At 34.9% G+C, this 17,022-nt stretch overlaps 1 pseudogene; it reads left to right on the top strand.

The window, feature by feature from the left end:
• LOC147558731 (receptor-like protein EIX2) lies at positions 1–15,752 on the top strand (annotated as a pseudogene).
• The last annotated feature ends 1,270 nt before the right edge of the window (positions 15,753–17,022 follow it).

Genomic DNA, 17,022 nt, shown 5'->3' with positions numbered 1-17,022 from the left:
ATGGTCAGAACTCTGACTTTCTATGATCAGAAAGTAATGCCATCAAACAATGATTTCATCCGTGTCACTGCTTCTGGTTCATCCACCCACGGAGAGAAACAAGAAAAAATCAAGGGGAATGATTTCAAACCTTGGCAACAGAAGATGTTGTTTTATTTAACAACATTAGGACTTGTCAAATATATATCAGACCCGAAACCAATTCTAAACGAGAACGGAGATGTTCAACGTGTGCCTCCAATAGATGCATGGAAGCACAATGACTTTCTTTGTAAGAATTATATTCTGAATGGTTTAGATGATAGTCTCTACAATGTGTATTGTGTTTTTGAAACATCAAAAGAATTGTGGGAGACATTAGCCAACAAGTATAAAGCCGAGACTTCAGATACGATTTTTTTTTTATTGTAGGTCGATTTTTGGACTTCAAGATGTCTGATTCAAAACTAATCGTGGTGCAAGTTCAAGAATTCTAGATTATACTACAAAAGTTGAAGGCTGAAAATATAGGGAATAATGAAGCCTTCCTGATGCAGGGAGATTTTCAGAAGATTTTCTGAAGATCTTATATATCATCAAATAGGTTATTTTAGTAGTTTCTTATTTTTTTTAGTAGAGAATTGTTAATTTTAGTAATTTTATATTTTTAGGAAACCTTCTAGGTTTTTAGATTCTAGTATTTTATTTATTTAGAAGTTGTTATTAGAATTTGATTAGGTTTAGGAAAGTAGTATTTTATTTATTAGAAATTGTTATTTGAGTTTGATTAGGTTAAGGAAACCCTAAGTCTATATAAAGGGGGATCTAAGAGTTGTTTTATTCATTCAAGTTTATCAATAAAGTTCAGCTTTTTAGTATTAAATCTTCTTAGTTTTGGTTCTATAGTCTTTAGACGAAGATCAAAGACTTTTTCTGGGTTCTATAAGTTTTAGACGGAGTTCTAATTCTTTTCCGGAATTTTCCGCTGCGTCAGTTGGCATCAAGAGCGAGGATTTGCCTGGTTCGATATCATCTACGCGAAGATCACTTTAGAACACATCGATGGATTTGCCAAAGATGCATCTAAAGTTGGTTTAAAAAAAAAAAAAAAAAAAAAAAATCAGATTATTATTAGTATTCTCTATTTTGTTATCAATCACTCAATATGGAGAATTACTATCATGGTAACAGTTTTTCAGTTCAAGTGTACCCACGTAGAGAGTATAATGAGTATAAGATCAACGAAGAAATACCAATTTTCGATGGGTATTCAACTATTGAAGAGTTTTTCGATTGGCTAGATAAGGTCGAACGACATGTCACTAATAAGTGTGCTACTATTCTCAATGAGCAGGTAGTTAAAATCATTGTTTATAGACTTAGAGGTAGTGCTGCAGATTGGTGGGATCAATTACAACTTCTAAGGAAGAGACAAGGAAGGGCTCCAATTCAGAGTTGGCCGTCTATGAAAGAGAACTTGAAGGAGTGGTTCTTACCTCTTGATTATCAACATCACTTGTTAAGGATATACCACAACTGTAGACAAGGGTTGCGTTCAGTGAGTGAGTACTATGAGGAGTTTTCAAAATTGGCTCAAAGAAACAATATGGAGAGCATTATAGAATATGAAGATGTTGTAGCAAATCGATTTTTAAGCGGATTAAAATTTAGTTTGCGAGAAAAAGTGGGGATAGCTACAGTATGGACTATTCAGGAGGCGTACAACTTAGCCCTAAAAATTGAAGCTCAGGAACGGGAATATAGGAAGTTTGGATTTCGGAAGGAAGAACAACCTCACTTAAACATTAAAAAGGTAAAAATAGCTCCCGTAGAGAATGTTGAACCACCACAAATTGTGAGCATAGAAAATTCAAGTAATATTACTCACGAATCAAAATCTAACATTATTGTGTTCACGGATAAGTCTCCTAATATCAATTTACACGATGAAGGATTTGTTTCTGAAGAAGTTGGTCAGAAAATTGAGTCAATTGAAGTCGTTCAAGACGTTGTTCAAGAAATTGAGTCAGTTGTTAACAAAATTGAGTTAAAGGAAGTTGTTCAGGAAATTGAGACAAAGAACGTTGTTCAGGAAATTGAAGTGGTTCAGAAAATTGAATCAAAGGAAGTTGATTCAAAAGAAGAACTTCGCAAGTTAGACTTTGATCCAATTAAAATTCCTTCATTCGAAGATCCATTCTCAGAATTATGCGAATCTCAAATTGTTTCACACGGATTGACAAGTAATTTTATTCGAAAGTCTTCATCGAAGTTCATAATTTTCAATCACTATACTAATGATCTTTACAAGTTTATTTTTGGGGTGAAAAGTGAGTTTGGGTCACATTACAAATATGGACAGAAAATATTCTATGGCATAATAAAATCGTCAGTCAAATCTGAAAGTTTGATAATTCCTATGCATAGTTCACGAGAAGGATATATAAATGGAGTATCAATCAAGATAACATTCAAGTCAATCAGTAAACTCGAGGCGAGTTTCTTTGAAGTGGAGGAGACTGATGCAGGGAGATTTTCAGAAGATTTTCTGAAGATCTTATATATCATCAAATAGGTTATTTTAGTAGTTTCTTATTTTTTTTAGTAGAGAATTGTTAATTTTAGTAATTTTATATTTTTAGGAAACCTTCTAGGTTTTTAGATTCTAGTATTTTATTTATTTAGAAGTTGTTATTAGAATTTGATTAGGTTTAGGAAAGTAGTATTTTATTTATTAGAAATTGTTATTTGAGTTTGATTAGGTTAAGGAAACCCTAAGTCTATATAAAGGGGGATCTAAGAGTTGTTTTATTCATTCAAGTTTATCAATAAAGTTCAGCTTTTTAGTATTAAATCTTCTTAGTTTTGGTTCTATAGTCTTTAGACGAAGATCAAAGACTTTTTCTGGGTTCTATAAGTTTTAGACGGAGTTCTAATTCTTTTCCGGAATTTTCCGCTGCGTCACTTCCAAGTCAGAGCAATGATTGAAAAATTGCCCCATGCCTGGAAAGACTTCAAAAATTACCTGAGACACAAAAACAAAGATACGAGTCTCGAAGAATTAATACTGAAACTCCGAGTTGAGGAGGATAGTAGACTTGAAGAGAAGAAAATAGAGAAACTTTCTTAGGAGGCCAAAGTTAATGTAATTGAAAGTGAACCAAAATAGAAGTGCAAACGCTCAAACCAAGAAACAGGTAAGGCGGCGAAATCAAATTTCAAAGGTGACTATTTAACTGCGGTAAAAAATGACACCTTGCCAAGGATTGTCGCTCAAAAAATGGCAAGGCAAATAAAAAGAAAAAGACGAAGCAGCAAGTCTCGTTAGTAAAAGACGAAGAACTCCAAAATTTGTGTGCTATGATGACAGGAGTTCAAGAAGTGACTGAAGAGATGCAAAATATGAACATTTGTTCTGTCATCTCTGAAGTTATCCTAGTTGCCAGCCCAAATGTGGGTTGACACTGGGGCTACCCTCCGCGTTTGTGCAGACGGGAACATGTTCTCTACCTATCAGAAGGTTGAAGATGGCAAATCTCTATATATCGGAAACTCTTCAACTTCGATGGATGAGGGCAAAGGGGGGACTATTCTCAAGTTTACCTCTGGAAAGGAGGTAACTCTGAATGAAGTCCTTCAATTCCCAGACATAAAGAAGAACTTAGCCTTTGGATCCATGCTTAGCAAGAATGGTTTTAAGATGCTTTTCGAATCTGATAATTTTGTACTGTCTAAACATGAAATGTATGTGGGAAAGGGATATATGAGCGGTGGGTTCTTTAAATTAAATGTAGTAACAATAATGCAACAGAATATCAATAAAATTACTTCTTCTGCTTATATTGTTGGTTCATCTTGTATTTGGCATGAACAATTAAGACACGTCAATTTTGACTCTTTAAGAAAATTGATGAACATGGGTTTGATTCCTAAATCCGAGATAGACTCTAACTTAAAATGTTAAACATGTGTGGAGTCTAAGTTATCTAAAATTCCATTCAAATCAATAGAAAGGACAAAAAACCATTAGATTTAATTCACACTTACATTTATGACTTAAAAATGGTTCAAACAAGAGGAGGAAAGAAATACTTCTCTACTTTCATTGACGATAACACTAGATACGGTTACGCCCACTTACTAAAAAGCAAGGACGAAGCAGTGGAAAAATTTGAAGTATACAAAGATGAAGTGGAAACTCAACTAAATAAGAAAATAAAAATGTTGAGAAGTGATAGAGGTGGAGAATGCGAATCTCCATTTGCTGAAATTTGTGCCAAAAATTGCATAATTCATCGAACAACATCACCTTACACACCATAACAAAATGATATAGCAGAGCGGAAAAACCTTACCTTAAAGGAAATGATGAATGCTCTATTAATAAGTTCTCGTTTACCCCAGAAGTTCTGGGGGGAAGCTATTCTTTCTGCAAATTATTTACTAGACAAAACTTCCCCACAAGAAAACATGAAATATACCATGTAAATCTTAGAAGGGCAGAAAACCTTCTTTTAAATTCAAAAATGTGGGGTGTAGGCCTGTAAACGGTAGCTTATCGGATCGGATATAGACATATCCGTATCCGAATCCGATAAGCTATCCGAATATCCGAATTCGATAATTATCCGACGGATATTAGAAATCAATATCCGAATCCGATAATATTAACGGATATCGGATATTATCCGATATCCGAAACTTTAACAAAATTTCAAATTTGTTCTTAAAATTTTTAACCATTAGATCTAAACAATAAATCTCAACCATACATTTTATATACTATTATGAATAAATTTAAATTTTTATTAATTTTTTATATTACTAATCGCAAACGGATATTTGTCGGATCAAATATGAGTGTATCCGTATCCGATATCCGATAAGGAATATCCGAATCCGTATTCGAATCCGAAATTTCAGATATTTTTTTGAAATTCGAATGCGGATCGGATGTCGAATATTTGGATATCCATTGACAGGCTTAGTGGGGTGTCTGGCCAAGGTTATGGTACCACTTTGCAAACGGGTTAAGCTTGGACCAAAAATAGTAGAGTGTGTTTTTATTGGCCATGTAATAAACAACAACGCATATAGGTTTTTGCTGTATAAATTTGAAATAATAGATATTGAGGTAAATACTATTTTAGAGTCAAGGGATGCCGAATTCTTTGAATTAATTTTTCCATATAAACCAACAGTGGATGAACAATCACTAAAGAGAAAACGTGATGAAAATGAAAAAGGCAAGTCTTTGGAAAAGTCTAATAAAGACAAACACCAAGAAGTTATTGAAGAACCTCGAAGAGGAAAAAGAACACGAGTGTCTAAAGACTTTGGACCTGATTTTCTTACTTATATGTTAGATAATGATCCATAGAATCACTCAGAAGCCATGGCTACTCCAGAAGCTACCTTCTAGAAGGAATCCGTGAATAGTGAAATCGAGTCTATTTTAGCTAATCACGTTTGGGAATTAGTGGAATTCTCACCAGGATGTAAACCTCTAGGTTGCAAATGGATTTTCAAAAAGAAAATGTAAACGGGTGGCTCGATATATCAGTACAAGGCTAGACTGGTTACAAAGGGAGTTAGACAGCGAGAAGGGTTTGATTATTTCGACACTTACTCTCTTGTCACTCGAATTACATCGATTCTGTTATTACTATCCATAGCCTCTATACATAATCTGGAATTACACCAGATGGATGTAAACACAACCTTCTTGAATGGACATTTAGAGGAAGAAATCTATATGATCCAACCTGAAGGGTTTGTTGTACCCGGTCAAGAAAGAAAAGTATACAAGCTTGTAAAGTGACTCTATGGGCCAAAACAAACTCCTAAGCAGTGGCACTTGAAATTCGACAATACATTAATATCAAGCGGTTTCAAAATAAATGAATGTGTGAAATATGTTTACACTAAGACCACTAACAAAGGATGTGTAATCCTATGTTTATATGTCGATGATATGTTAAAGTATGGGAAATAATTTGGATATCATTAAAGCTACAAAAAGGATGCTCTCTAAAAATTTCGATAAGAAAAGACTTAGGTAAAGCAGAAGTCATTCTTGGGATTAAAATTTCTAGAACTCTGAGTGGGATGACTTTATCTCAATCCCATTACGTTGAGAAAATCCTAGAAAAATTTAGTAAAAATGACTTGAAAATTTGTACACAGGCCCAAGTATACATTTAGTAAAAAAAATACTGGTCAAGGAGTAAAACAACTTGAATACTCAAGGATTATCGGAAGTCTAATGTACTTAATGAATTGTACTGGACCAGACGTAGCATACTCAGTCAGCAATCTAAGTAGGTATACAAGCAATCCGAGTAATCCACACTTGGTTGTTATAGTACGAGTACTAAGGTATCTAAGAAAGACAAAAGGGTATGAGCTCAACTACACGTTATATCCTGAGGTATTAGAAGGATATTGCGATGCGAATTGGATCTCAGATACAAATGATTACAAATCAACTAGTGGATATGTATTCAATAAAAATATAGAGAGAAAAGAAGAAGAATATAAATAGAATCAGTGGCTGGTTTCAGAGAGATAGCATTCTTGGGATAGGAGACTTGGGAATCATCTGGTCTTAGTTTTTATTTTTCTACTTGTTAAAATCACAGTGCGAAAGAAAGGGTTTGTGAGAGACCATATTGGGCGGCGTTACTGGTGAATGTAGAAAGAGAAGTCCATCAAGTTTTTGGCTCCGATGCCAGAGAGTACAAAAATATACCTAATACTTTTCAAGGAATGAGACCCCCATATTGTATTCACATACCTTAAGTTTGAATAATTTGAACTTAAGTTTGAATAATTGGAACTTAAGTTTGAATAATTTTGAGGGTATTCAGATACGTTCTTTCTCAGGCTCCCTCTATAATTTGAGATATCTCGATCTTCACAGAGCTGGTCTTGGTGGAATGATTTCTCCGGAACTTGGAAACTTATCCGATCTTCACTTTTCTGGAGATTAGTGATAACCAGCTAGATGTTAGTGATCTTCAATGGCTCTCTCATCTTTCTTCTCTCCAACATCTTGACATGAGTTATTTGACCCTCAGCAAGGTGTCTAATAAGTTGCTACATGTGATTAACATACTCCCATCTTTATTCTTTAGTCGAGTTATGTCTTGCTTTCTGTTATCTAGATTCATCCATCGTAACAACACTTCCACCCATAGACTTTACATTTTTCAATTCTTGATCTTTCTGATAACATGATGAATTCTTCATTACCTGCATGGTTATGTAATTTTACTAGACTTGAACGTTGTGAAAAACGAGCGAGTAGGCGCAGCGGAATATAAGTTTTCCCCTTTGTCTTAGTTATGAGAAAAATATGAAGAATAATGGTAGCAATAAACGAAGAAATGAAAGTAAATAAGACAATGGTTTTATCGTGGAAAACCTCCTCAATATGAGAAGTAAAAACCATGTGACAAGTAGTCCACTCCAAATCAAAGACCTGGAAAAAGATAGCAGCAATTCGAACTAGACGTTCAATCTTTCAAGGCCGAGGCTGAAGTTTTGGCCTCTGATTTGAAGATCGTTGTTACTGATAGAGTCTTTTGAAACCTTCAGGCTAAACAACTGAAATCTAGTTTGGAGTTGCAGACTGAGCAACTGAATTCTCGCATGTCTATTATGTGGAAGCAACTCGAGGCTTATAAAGAGAAAGAGGATGGTCTTTTTGGCCAGACGGAGAAAGATAAGCTATCACTCTAGACCTCCAGACGTAACATCTTTGAGCTGACCAATCTGAATAAAGAGAAGACGCTTGCGGATTTGAGGCGTCGAGATGAATTATATATATATATATATATATATATATATATATATATTTCTCTCTCCCTTTATAATATCATATTTACCTTCCTTCCAATGTTTTTTGGTTTTAAAGTTTATATTAGGTCGAAGGAGGCTGAAAGTTGAACGATACTTCAACGTGGTCATGCAAAATTTATGTTTTATGTCTCTTTTAAGATTAAGGGGTGAATTTTCTAGGCTCGTGTCGATGCCCTTACTCAAATTCGACTTGATAACACCGAATTCAACTCCAACAAGTAGTTTAGTGTAGTTCAATTCCATACGCCCATGTTGAACTTGTAAGTGAAATTCGACACGAGCCAATTGAATTGTGTTGTAGAATAATAATTCATCTTAACGGTTTTCGACTCCAGTAGCACATGAAATCTGGGAAATTTTGAGTCGGTGCAGTTGAGCTAAATTTTCTTTCGCAAATGCGGTCTTGTTTGATTGAAATTTACACACCAATTCGCTTGAACCAGACCAGATCACCTTTGGTGGTCCACAATTTTTTTCTTCGTACAACCAAAAATAATTCATCAAATGTGTTAGCGGATGTTTCCAGAAATTAGATTTTTTTATAATCCTTTGGCATTTCCTCAACATTTTAAAATTTCCTTCTTCTATGGTGGTTCGGGACAAGGAGATTTCAGCGAGAAAAAGATGAGTACTTAAGGATTTGAGTTTTAGGGGGATTTAGGGTTAAGAAAGAAAAAACTAACTAATGTGGGTGATAAAAACTCTCAATGTTATTGTTTGATGAGACATGAAAATGTCTCATCTAGATCTCCTAACTTGGGCTAGTTAGTTCATTTCGAGCAGTTACTCTGATGAATTACTTGTTTCTTATGTCCAGGTGTCTTCTACGGAATTGAGCGCAAAAAATAGATTAAAACGGAAGAAAGACACACAAAAGGGCATTTTGGTCATTTGGAGACTCTGGTCAGAATCCAATGTTGATATTCGGATGAGAAGAAGAGCCCAAGACAAACCCAACGGCGAAAGCGGAAGTCAAATCGGAGGTCTGATGAGAAAATTATAGCAGGTTAAAGTTTTGGTAAAAATCAGATCAACTTAGGGCTTTCACTGACACGTGGCGGCCGATGCGACAGAAAATTTTTCGGTACTCTGGTGGTCCCAAGCGGGTGCTATCGGAAACTATTCAAGATTCTCATTCCATGTGATGCGATGCTGGATAAAAAGTAAAATGGGAAGATCAGAGATGTACACGCTGGTCAGCTTCCATCCGACGGTCATGTTTATGGAGACGCACCTTCAATGAGCTGATAAGAACATGATTTACAGCAAGATTGAGAGAGATGATTCCGTTCATAGCTGGAGATTGAGAAACAAAGATATTTGAAACATTAGAAACATTATAGATTTGATTCAGAAGATTAGCAAGAGAGCGGGATTTAGGAAGAACCTGCGGTTCTAATTATACTGTTGTTCTCTTTATATAAATGGGAGAGAAAACTGAGAAGAAATCATAACATCTTTTCTTCTGACTGAAACATGGGGAACTCGGTTGGGAGTGAAGAAGCTTAAGGGGTAATTTTAGAAAGAGGGAAGAAGAACAGGGATAGAACAGAGCCACCATTATCTTCTTCTTCATTCTTTTGTATGGCATTATAATTTCAGAGAGAGAAAGAGGAGGTCGTGTACTTTCATATTTACTTGTATCATCAATTTATCATCTTTACTGAAAGTTTTCTTCATTTATTTCTTATCTTTGTGAGAGAGAAAGGGAGTGAAAAGAGAGTGAGAGAAAGAAGAAGAAAGAATTGTGCATTGTCTTTAACAAAGAGCTTTCTCATGTTCTTTTCTTCATCATTTTAGGATCATTATCAACATATTTTCTTTGTTAGAGGGAAAAGAGAGTTAATAGAGTAGGATAACAAAAACAGAGTATAAAGAAGGAGATAGAACAAAGAACTCAAATACCAGGATCATTCTTCTTTTGGTGATTTCTTTTGTTACCTTTCTTTTGAACAAAATTCTTTGTGATGAATTTGATGTGTAACTAAGTCTCTTTCTAGGGTTTTATGATGAAACTCATTTATGAGTTTTTAGAGACACATTCTTATTTGATTAATTCTCTTGATTAAGCTTGAAAGTTTAAGATTATTTTAATTAGGTAAATCGATTTTCTTTTCATTGTCTATGCTTTTGAATTTGAATATTTGATGCATCATACTGAGGTAAAATCCTTTGATGGTGCATACTTATAACTTGATAGATAATAGTTTAGATATCTATTTTTCAAAAAGAAACAATTACATTGTTATGGTTTATTGGTTTTAAACGAAAATATCCCTGAAATTAAGATAGTTCATTATCTGAAATTCTGAGTTATAAAAAAAAGAATTGATTAGCTAATTATTTGTTCTAAAGGTGATTTTATGTGGTGGATTCCTAAACCTTATACTCCTCCATTCTTATTTGGTTCGATTTAATTTTCGTGTAGTTATAATTATTTTTCTCATCAACTAAAAACCAAAATTCTTATTTGCTAGTTCTAGGTTAGAATATATTTTAATTAGTCCCTGTGGATTGCCCGGTCTTACCGGAATTATTACTTGTAACGCCCCAAGCCTTAGCAGTTGCCGATATTGTCCCCGCTTTAACCACCTCACACAGGTACGGGGTTTTGTCCTTGGCGAAGGCACCACAAGCCTACCCAAAAGGCCTCGGTACTTACTAAGCTTGAGCTTACACATATAGCCCAGTCTCTTGACACTCTTGTGAGCAATGTGGGACTATTACAATCCCCCACCCTCAGCGAAGAGCCGTCCTCGGCTCTGATACCACTTTGTAACGCCCCAAGCTTTAGCAGTTGCCGATATTGTCCCCGCTTTAACCACCTCACACAGGTACGGGGTTTTGTCCTTGGCGAAGGCACCAGAAGTCCACCCAAAAGGCCTCGGTACTTACTAAGCTTGAGCTTACACATATAGCCCAGTCTCTGGACACTCTTGTGAGCAATGTGAGACTATTACATTACTTGACGTCCGTATATTTGCGACTGGAGACTTTTTAGGTAACCTTTTAGGCCCATCATTGTTATACCTATTGGTCTATGACAATAGCCTAATGGTATACTAATTTGCCTCTTGACTAGCAGTGACATTTCTTCATAAAGAGGACACAACCTCAATCAACAGACCCATAAATTCTCCAACTTCTCCACTATTTGCTATGGTAGATGTGCAATACTCTGAAATCCAAGAAATTATGGATTCAATTCATAAGGGTGGTCTTCATTACTCATATGTAAAAAATCTATGATTCTATGGTATAATAAAGTTTAGATCTTCTCTAGGTCTTTGTAATGGCCTTTAAGGGTCTTGGTAGCCTTTTAAAGGTCCAAGTATCTGTAATTATGGCAGTAATAGTGTTCTCTCAAATCATCATGATGTTATTTACTTGTGTCCGCATGATGTAATCAAAGTCATGTAAGATGTTTAGATTTTACTCCATCATTAATAAAATGAATATTTCTATCTCAAAAAAAAAACCTTTGTCACCGTCATAACTTGCAATGTCACAACTTTGGTAACTGTCATACTCCTGAAGGCCATACAAACTACCCATTTTTTATATACTTAATATTTGATATTTAACTATACATGTCCAAATTTCATTAAGAAAAAAAACTATACATGTCCAAAAATGATGTATCAATATTTAATTTTAATATACATGTCCAAAAAAGAAACTTAATATTTTATATTTCTCTCGAAGAATTCAATATTTAATTTTAATATACATGTCCAAAAAAGAAACTTAATATTTTATATTGTTACAACGTTGTGTTTATTTAGATTTTCATTTTCGAGCAAACTGTAAGTAGCTTAAGCCATGGGTTCTCATTTTCTTGAATAAAAAAACTTTAAAGCTACTTATTATACATATATAATTTCTTTTCTTTTCTAAATTTTAGATCGAAACTGCAACCAATTTTGTCACAATAATAATATTCGTATCAAAATCACGGGCTATACGCTAGTATTTTTTATAAAGATCCAATGGTAAAGTTATCTTTTATCTCGCTACGTTGGTATAGGGACACTGGTCTAGTTTATCGGGATATGAACTTATAGCGACATACGTGTTTTTAGTAACTAGACACATTTTTCTTATCTCGCCACCTGTTGGAGGACCCATGGTTGTTCACCAAGCATATTGCAAATTTACACGTATAGTGCCCCTTCAAACACGCTCTTCATCACTTGTGTGATGTACTATTTAGTCTGTACTCTCTTTTAAGATAATGCAGGGAAGAAAATCAAACCACAAAAAAAGATATTAGCTGGTACTGCACAAAGTTATCCATGGTCGAAAGGACTCATTCAAACTAAGTCAATTTGCATCCAAATAATTTAATCTGTTTGGCCTGATTCATAACTTTACGAAAAATATCAGTAGAAGTCTTGGTGACTAGCTAGCATCGAAATTTCTATATAAAGAAGAAGACACAAGTTAAAATCTTAAAACGTTTATTGTGAATAGTCTATAAGACTTCAATAAACAACTAAAAGAATAAGAATGAGAAAATAATGAGTTCAATAGAACCCATTGAAAGGATTGAATAACAAAATTTAATGGGCCAGAAAATTCTACAGATTTTAAAGAGTCTCCAGTCAATCGTACTCTCACAATACTTGTAGGTCTCAATCAGATAGGTGGACTACTGAAATATTTTGAAAAATTTTGTATCTGGAAAGACTCATTCACTGAAAAGAATTAGAATCTAGCTAAATGTACACACACCTAGAAGTAAATTTTCAAAAATAAATAAATTTTAGAGGCAGAGGGATGAACTTGCAAGCATGGGCTATTTCATTGAGAGGGTCGATGAATAATCAAACTTAACAAGGTAGAAAAGTCTGAAGACTTGAGAAATGTCTCCGACTAGTTTTATTGTCCCAATCTTTGGAAGTTTCAATGGACATATACTTATTTATTGTTCTCTTTGTGGCCATAACATCTTAAGATCTTACGCCCCACGACGAATTGAATGGTTGTACAGAAAGCCGAGTCTTGAGACTGATCACCGATACAAGTTCTTTAGATTTTGTGTGTTTGTATATATATATATTGACAATTCAGTTTACAAATAGAATTAATTTCTTGTTTTGATTTCACTACTTAATAATGGAGTCGAGATCTATTTCTCTAATGATCTTTCTTGCTGCATTTTGCTTACTCAGACCAGATTACAACAAGTTTAGTTTTGGTTTTGTTTGTAAGGAAAGGGAGAGACAAGCTTTGTTGGCCTTCGGAGCAGATTTAAACATCTAAATACTTCATATTATGATGAAGATTATTATTATGGGGAGAATATATTATCTACTTGGGATGGTAAAGAATGTTGCAATTGGACAGGAGTCTTTTGCGATCCGAGAACGGGAAATGTTGTTGAACTTCATCTTCAAAAATTATCACTAGGTGGTAACTTAAATTCTTCTCTGCTTGAACTAAAACAATTAAATCATTTGAACTTAAGCTTTAATAATTTTGAGGGTAGTCAGTTACCTTCTTTCTTGGGGTCTCTCCATAATTTGAGGTATCTCAATCTACGAGGAACACATTTTGGTGGAATTATTCCTCCGGAACTTGGAAACTTATCCAATCTTCATTTTCTTGATATTAGTAGAACCTACGTAACTGTTAGTGATCTTCAATGGCTCTCTCATCTTTCTTCTCTCCAACATCTTGACCTGAGTGGCTTGGACCTCGGCAGGGTAAGTCATAAGTGGCTACATGTGATTAACATGCTCCCATCTTTAGTCGAGTTACGTCTTGCTTTATGTAATCTAGTTTCATCCGTAGTACCAACTCTTCCTCACATAAACTTTATTTCTCTAGTAATTCTCGATCTTTCTGATAACAATTTTAATTCTTCATTATTACCTGCATGGTTATATAATCTTACTAGACTTGAAGAACTTCATCTAAGTAACAATAATTTCTACGGAACGATTTCAAAAGTTATTGGTTATCTGACTTCAATCGAGAGCCTTGATTTAAGCTATAACAACTTTGAAGGGGAGATACCAAATACCTTGGGAAATCTATGCAACCTGCAGGTATTATTCTTGGATTCAAATAAACTTCATGGAGATATATCTGGATTTTTAGTAAATTCATCTAGATGTATAACCAGTAGTTTGAAATGGTTGGGTTTATCAGCTAACAAACTTTCTGGCCCTTTGCTTGAGCAATTGGGGAAATTACAGAATCTCGAAAAACTCTTTCTCGATGGTAACTCATTTTCTGGTTCAATTCCCTCGTCGTTAGGAAGATTATCATTATTAAGGGTTTTATTCCTTGATGGAAATGAATTACAGGGCGTTGTAACTGAAGCTAACTTCGCCAATCTCCGAAGACTAAAAATATTGTATATTGATTCAGTTGATTTGAAGTTGAGCTCTGCTTGGAAACCTCCTTTTCAACTCAATACGTTATCATTTCAAAATTGTCACATAGGATCTGGATTTCCCCAATGGTTAAAAACACAAAAGGAATTAGCGTATATTTATTTATCCAACACAAGAATTTCAGGTACAGTTCCTACTTGGTTTTGGAACATGTCTTCTCAAATGAATCACTTGAATCTAGGCCACAATAGTCTAACTGGAGAATTACCAAAGTTATTGAAATTTAGTTCTACTTTAACAGTAGTTAACTTGACTTCCAACTATTTTAACGGCCCACTACCTAGTGTATCTAATGTTTCAGTACTAGATCTTTCTCACAACTTCTTATCCGGTCCTATTTCCTCTTTCCGATGTCATCCAGAGTTTGGTGAAATGTGTACATTAGAATATCTTGATCTCTCAAACAATGCCCTGTTTGGAGAGATTCCAGAACGTTGGTTTCACTCATTATCTTTGTCATTGCTAAACTTGGAAAGTAATAAGTTAACAGGAAAAATTCCAAGCTCTATCGGTTCTTTATTTAGATTACAATCCTTGCATTTGGGTAATAACTCTTTATCAGGTGAACTACCTCAGTTATTGCGAAACTGTACCAAGTTAATGGCGATTGATCTTGGTGAAAATAAATTCACTGGAAGCATATCAACATGGCTGGGAGCTGACTTTGCAGGGCTTATACTTCTTAGGTTGCGTCTAAATAAGTTCAGTAGTGGTATTCCAGAAGCACTTTGTGACCTGACTTCACTATGAATTCTGGATATCGCTCATAACAACTTATCCGGATCAATTCCAAGATGTTTCAGCAATTTAAGTGCCATGGCTTTGAAGCAAAAAAAACAGATAAACTATATTCGCATCGACATTGGGGGAAATGAAGAAACTGTTTCACTTGTGACAAATGGAAAGGAATATGCGTATGGAAACACTCTTGGGCTTGTTACAACCATGGATCTATCTGGAAACAACTTATCCGGAGAAATTCCTCAAGATCTAACAACACTTCATGAGTTACGATTTTTGAACTTATCTGAGAATCATTTTACAGAAAAGATTCCAACCAAAATAGGAAGGATGAGCACATTGGAATCTCTTGATTTCTCAAGAAACAAACTTTCGGGTGTAATTCCTCAAAGCATTACAGATTTGACTTCTCTGAATCACTTGAACTTGTCATATAATAACTTGTCAGGGAAGATTCCTTCTAGTACCCAATTACAAAGCTTTACTGAACTGAGTTATGTTGGCAACCCTGAACTCTGTGGTATTCCACTCAACAACTGCGATGATGATGGACAAGATCAACCACCCGAATATGGTAGAGGAAAACAAGATGAGGAGGATGATTGGCTTGAGATGAAATGGTTTTATATTAGTTCTATATTGGGATTTGTAACAGGTTTTTGGGGTTTTTGTGGGGCGTTATTATGGAAGCAATCTTGGAGACATGCTTATTTTGGGTTCATTACTTCTATGATACAAAACCTCTTTAAGTTTTGTACATGGTAGTTTGGAAATATGTATCGATATGGTAACCGGTAAGAACGATTCAAATAACAGACCAATGTTAATTAGAATGAGACTTTCTTTCTTCAGGTTGTCATAAGTTTCCTTATTTTTTCTGTAATTTCATTAGTTTGGGTTTGATGACCTGTTTGTAACCGGCTCATCAGGAACATAGCAACTGAAATGTTTTAAGTTAGCATGTGTCAACATTTGAGTTTGTGGCCTCTTGAGGACCTCAATTTCCACTCAATATTAGAAAGGAAATTACCCATTTAGAAAATGACTCAAAGTAATTTTTCAAGTTTTTGGAGGGTTGCATTTGAGATGTCTTTTAAATTGAATATTTCAATTGTGTCATCTAGTAAAGAGACTCCCAGTTGAGACTCGAAACATGGGACAATTAGAGTTTTTCTAGTTTCGCACTGGAAATGCTCTAAAACTTCAAATCCATCATCCATCCACCCTTGATATTCATAATTGACAAGTTCTTTTATCAACTATATCTCTGTAGCTGACGTAAATTTTAAGAAAAAAATTACATTTTTATTCAATTAATATATTAAAACCGATAGACGGGTCAACCAAACCCGAAGGGGCCACATCTAACCAGAGTAAACCTACTCGGTCGAAGTCTTGACTAGAGATGATCAACTCTTACTGAAAGAAAAATAGTCGACCACCAACAAATGCTCACCCTTGATTTTGGGTTCATTACCTGTGAATTTGATATCCATGTTTCTGTTTAATTTCTCTAACTTCGCGGTTCTCTTGACTGTAGTATTTGCCAAGACCAAGGTTTACATGTTCTACACTTCTTTTGTTTATAAACTTAGTACTTCCATACTCAAACAACTTCCTACATGTAATCTTCAATTTCCTCAACTGAAGCATTAGTTGTCCAATGACAGTCGTTCTTCGCTCTTTTGAATGCTCAGACTACTGGTTGATCATCTTCACTTCCATCTGCAAGAAATTATTATGATGTGCCTGGTAAATTTGTGTTCATCCACCTCAAAACCAATTGACAATATGTGAAAAGGACCTAGACGTTATATTCTTGGTTACTAGATAACTTTTCCCCCATGTGGTAACATTCTCGCAGAACCTAGCTATTTTGGGCCCTTAGATTGCTCGATATTCACCTTCTTTACTTGTCTGACACAAAAAACTCTTCAATACTTTTAGGTCCCTCCCTTCGCATTAATAGTAAAGACGACAAGCTAGGATCACTCTCTCTCCTTCTCCTTGTTTCCATATCTCTTTTCTCTTCTGA

Source organism: Eschscholzia californica, unplaced genomic scaffold, assembly GCF_041429995.1.
Source record: "Eschscholzia californica isolate CP2 unplaced genomic scaffold, dmEscCali1.0.p SCAF_2, whole genome shotgun sequence".
In the NCBI taxonomy this organism is placed as follows: Eukaryota; Viridiplantae; Streptophyta; class Magnoliopsida; order Ranunculales; family Papaveraceae; genus Eschscholzia; species Eschscholzia californica.
Note: the sequence above shows the minus strand (reverse complement) of the source record. Positions and strands in the feature narration are given on the sequence as shown.